Below are 5,335 nucleotides of genomic sequence, written 5' to 3'. Positions count from 1 at the left end.
AAAACTGTGGCCCTCACTGACCTTGCTGGCATCTGGGTCACGTGTCCACCCTTGAACTAGTCTCAATGATAAGATCTGGGTCGTATGTCCAAGGCTGTAGCTGAGGTCAAGGCCATCTTCACCCAAGTCATAGGACTGAAGGTGGGGAGGAGACAAAGGAACTCTCAAAGGACGAAATGCTACTCTCCCAGGCTGCTGGGCAGGAAGAATACAGCAAGCGTTTCCCATGTAGACAGTGGAACAGGAAAGCCCTTTAGAAAGAATAAGGTAAGGACTTCCCTGGTGGTCCAGTGGTTAAGACTCTGTGCTCGCAATGCAGGGGGCCCAGGTTCAATCCCTGATCAAGGAACTAGATCTCACAGGACACAACCAAGTCCTAGTGCAGGCAAATAAAGTTCTTTCAAAATAGAAGTTTGTTTAAAAAAGAATAAGGTAAATCTGTGTCTGTTGATTTGGAGCAGTCTCCAAGCTAAGCTAAAAAAGAAAAAAAAAAGGAAGATGCATAAGACTGGCAGAGGGTGTGTCCATCTCTGGCCACCAAAAGGCAAGGATGTGTGCGTGGGCGCTGGCACAGGAGTGAAGATAGTTATGAGAACACACAAGAAAGGGTTAATGGGTATTTATCTCTGTACAGTAGAACTAGGGGGTGTGGAAGGAAGAATATTTTTTGTTTTCAGTTCTTGCGCATTTTCATTAAATATCAACCGACCACAGGCCCCATATTTAAGTTGCATTCAGAGCACCTATGTCAGAATTTTTATCTCACAGAAGCCGGGAAAGATCACTGGGAGTAAGGACTCTGAGGTCTGGCTGAGATTTTGACTGAGGGGCAACGGACCTGGGATAGCAAGGCCAGGGGGCCTGGGCCAGGAGCTGGGCAAAGCAGGGCCACCAGTCATGTTTTCTGTGTCAGGGGTGGAGGCTGGGGAGACCTTCAGAAGGAAGGGGAGCTTGAGGCTCAGCTCTGAGAGCTCACGACTGGGGACCACCCTCCTTTTTCAGAAACAGAGAGAGAGTCGGCATGTGGGTGGGCCTGATTTGGAGTCCAGAGCATCTTTGAAAGGAGCTCAGAGCAGTTACAAGTCCACTTAGATCCCTTTTTGGCACCCAGGCTCCAAAGACACCCCAGAAGTGATTGATTTTGCTTCAGCCATGAACCCACTTACCATTATTTAAGGTGATTACCATTTACATCACAGTTTCCTCGGTGGCTTAGTGGTAAAGAATCTGCTTGCAAAGCAGGAGACATAAGAGATGCAAATTCGATCCCTAGGTTGGGAAGATCCCCTGGAGGAGGGCATGGCAACCCACTCCAGTATTCTTGCCTGGAGAACCCATGGACAGAGGAGCCTTGCGGGCTATAGTCCATGGGGTCGCAAAGAGTTGGACATGACTGAGCAACTAACACAACAGCAACTGTGTAGGAGAAACATTCTGCAAATTGCTAAAACACGTCACATCAACTCCATGGCATCCTGTCTGAGTCCAGGACAGTGTCTGCTCCTGTGTGTTAAGACTTTACCAGGTGCTGCTCAGGTGGCTCAGCCAACTCACAACTGTACAGAGTTAGGAACCCAGGAGACACCCATGACCCAGGAACTTCCAGCCACCTTCACAGACACCCCACTGCCCCAAAATCTGAAAATCAAGCCGAAAGGGATCAAACAGCCTTCCTTCAACAAATTCTGTTAACAGTTACTGAGCAGCAAATACACACTGAGCAGGGCACTGGGTGCTGGGAACACAGAGGCCAAGGACACACCCAGCCCTGGCACTCAGAGCTTCATGACAAGGGCCCCACCAGCTCATGGAAGCCGGGTTGCTTGGTGAGCGTCCTGGGTACCAGCTCTGACAGTGAGCTGTATTTGCTGATGGAAGCAACTTCTGCGGTCAAGAAAAGCTAGTCTTGGGACTTCTCTGGTGGTCTAGCAGTTAAGACTCCACACTCCCAGTGCAGGGGGAGCAGGTTTGATCCCTGGTTAGGGAACCAAAATCCCACATGCTCTGCAGCCAAAAAAAAAAGCTAGTGTTGGCCAAAAGATTGACTTTAGGATAAGAATGATGTCTTCAATAATAATCCTGCTCCAAACCGCTGCCTCATGCATTAGCCTTCTCCCTGGAGGGTAACAGGAACCTGTAAGGGACACAAAAAACTTACACTGGCTGAAGATGAAAACCAAATCTGACTTTGTGCCTTTTTTTCTAAAACAACCAAAATAAACACATTTTTTAAATTATAAAGCTAATACAGAAAATGTTTTCATGCAGGCAATATGTAAATTTTAAAATAACCTTTTGCTAGAGTTTGGTATACTTCGTGTGCTTCTAAACACCTTTTAATATATGTAAAATAAGTATTTATGATTTTTTTTACAAAAATGAAGCTAATACATCCTGCAACTTGCTTCTTGTGTCACTTCCTATAGCTCTATAGCATTTTTTTTTTAACATATAGAATTCCACAGAATGGAGATACCATAATTATTACTACTTCATTATTCTCCTATGGATGGACATTTAAATTATTTGTAATTTTTTTAATAGTACGAGCAGTGCTGCGATAAATATTCCAGCACATTTACTTCTGTGCCCTGTACAGGTGTTTCTGTGGAAGAAATTTCTAGAAGAGGAATTACTGGGTAAAAAGTTATCTGAAATGGTTCAACTCAAAACACTGTGAGTAAACATTCTGCAGAGCCGAGAGTTATAAAATAATGCACAAGATTAATTATTCAGAGTGAGAGTTGAAGTGTGCCCAAGGGTATGCTTCGTGCCTTTGCACTGCCTGGTCAGAAATATTCCACTTTCCTCCTGAGGACAGGAAATCAGCAAAGCAGGATTTCTGAACCGGGTCTCCCTGACCTCACTGACGGGAACGTGTGAAGGGTTTTGATGGCAGCATCAGAATCATTCATGGACTGAACACATCAGTTGATCACAGGAGGGAAGGGACCACAGGTGAGCCTAAGCCCTCAGACTCCTACTAAGTGCTGTTCTGAAGAGAGAACAGCGCCCCCAAGAGGCGTTTAGGTGTCAGCACCTGTCCTCACACAAGGGGCTGTATCTCTTCCTGCTTAGTTTCTCACTTCCTCTAAACCCACCCAGTAAATACTCACAGTCTAAACCTCTTAAAGAAAAGTAATACCATACGACCCAAGAAGACTCTGGGTAAGTTGTAGTGAGTCTAAGTCTTAGTGTTCTCATTTTGTGTGACCAAAGTGCCATGATATGTAGTCGTGTGTAGTTTTTCAAAGGTGTAGAACAGTTATCCAGTGAGTGGGGCTCACTTAGCCAGCATCCACCTCTCACTGCAATCCTGCCATTGTCCCTGCATAACTGAGGGCTTCCCAGGTGGCGCTAGTGGTAAAGAACCTGCCTGCCAATACAGGAGACATAGCCGATGAAGGTGCCATCCCTGGGTTGCAAAGATACCCTGGAGGATCCCTGAGTTGGGAAGATCCCCTGGAGGAGAAATGGCAACCCACTCCAGTATTCTTCCCTGGAGAATCCCATGGACAGAGGAGCCTGGCGGGCTACAGACCATAAGGTCGCAAAGAGTCAGACACTGAAGCGACTTCGCACACAGGCATGCATGCAGTATATTACTGAACATTAAGCGATGCTCCAGAAATGATACAAACTGGCACGATGGTTTGAAAAAAGGTCACAAAGTAAAAAAGAAACTAGTAACAAGTAGACAAGTTAACAAGTAGTTAACTCGCAGTATGAGAATAAGCACAGGAACACTCTGGATTGAGATTTTTTTAAACTATATTTGGTTTATAATATTGTGTTAGTTTCAGGTGTACAGCAAAGTGGGTCAGTCGTATTTTTCAGATTATGTTACATTATAGGTTATTACAAGATATTGAATATTGTTCCCCGTGTTATATAGTAAACCATTCTTGCTTATCTATTTTATATATAGCAGTGTGTACCTGATAATTCCATATTCCTAATTTATCCCACCCCTGCCTTCCCCTTTGGTAACCATAAGTTTGTTTTTTATGTTTGTGGGTCTGTTTCTATTTTGTAAATAGATTCATTTGTATTCTTGTTTTTAGATTTCACATATAAGTGATATATGATATTTGTCTTTTTCTGTCTGATTTATTTCATTTAGTATAATAATCTCTGTGTCCATCCATGTTGCTGAAAATGGTGTTATTTCACTCTTTTAACAGCTGGGTAATATTCCGTTATGTATATATACACCAAAACTTCTTTCAGATTGAGTTGTTTTTTTTTAAGGAGCAATTCAGGAGTCAAATAAACCCAAAAAGCCATGTCCCAGGGTTTTGCAACTTCTGCACTGTTGACATTTTGGTCTAGATGATTCTTTGTTACTGGAGTAGGTGGGTGGAGGGGGGCTGTCCTGTGCAATGTGGGATGTGTAATGACAGCAGGAAATGAAAAGTGAAATTTAGTTGCTCAGTCATGTCTGACTCTTTGCAACCCCATGGACGGTAGCCTAACAGGCTCCTCTGTTTACAGAACTCACCAGGCAAGAATACTGGACTGGATTGCCATTTCCTTCTCCAGAGGATCTTCCCAACCCAGGGACTGAACCCAGGTTGGGTTCAATGTCTCCTGCATTGCAGGCAGATTCTTTACCATTTGAGCTACAGGGAAGCCCTAATGACACCATTCAGTACAGTCCAGTTCAGTCACTCAGTCATGTCCGACTCTTTGCGACTCCATGAACTGCAGCACGCCAGGCCTCCCTGTCCATCACCAACTCCCGGAGCCACTCAAACCCATGTCCATCAAGTCGGTGATGCCATCCAACCACCTCATCCTCTGTGGTCCCCTTCTCCTCTGGCCCTCAATCTTTCTCAGCATCAGGGTCTTTTCCAATGAGTCAGCTCTTCGCATCAAGTGGCCCAAGTACTGGAGTTTCAGCCTCAACATCAGTCCTTCCAATGAACACCCAGGACTGATCTCCTTTAGGATGGACTGGTTGGATCTCCTTGCAGTCCAAGGGACTCACAAGAGTCTTCTCCAACACCACAGTTCAAAAACATCAATTTGGTGTCTGTCTATCCACTAGATGTCACTAGCGTGCGCGCGCGCGCGCGCGCGCACACACACACACACACACACACACGCTCACACACACTTGCGACAGTCATTAAATTCTCTAGAGCCATTGCCATGTTTGAACAGTTCAAGATTTAAGAAGCCCCTGGGAAACAGGTCTCTTGAAGACAAAGCAGCTGCTGGGGACTCTTCCCCCAACCATGTGAACTGCTTTGGACTTCCGGTAGTTACTGTAAGATGTTTTCCCTCACCCAGACAAGAAGCCCGAATTTGGCAACAGTGGGGCACAGTGAAT

The 5,335-nt window shown here is 45.1% G+C and overlaps 1 non-coding gene across 1 annotated transcript; it reads left to right on the top strand.

Moving 5' to 3' along the window:
• Positions 1-276: 276 nt before the first annotated feature.
• TRNAA-CGC (transfer RNA alanine (anticodon CGC)) lies at positions 277-349 on the top strand. Its single transcript has one exon. It is a non-coding gene; the product is annotated as a tRNA-Ala (tRNA).
• The last annotated feature ends 4,986 nt before the right edge of the window (positions 350-5,335 follow it).

Source organism: Bos taurus, chromosome 4 (assembly GCF_002263795.3).
Source record: "Bos taurus isolate L1 Dominette 01449 registration number 42190680 breed Hereford chromosome 4, ARS-UCD2.0, whole genome shotgun sequence".
NCBI lineage: Eukaryota > Metazoa > Chordata > Mammalia > Artiodactyla > Bovidae > Bos > Bos taurus.
This window is presented reverse-complemented; position numbering and strand designations above follow the sequence as displayed.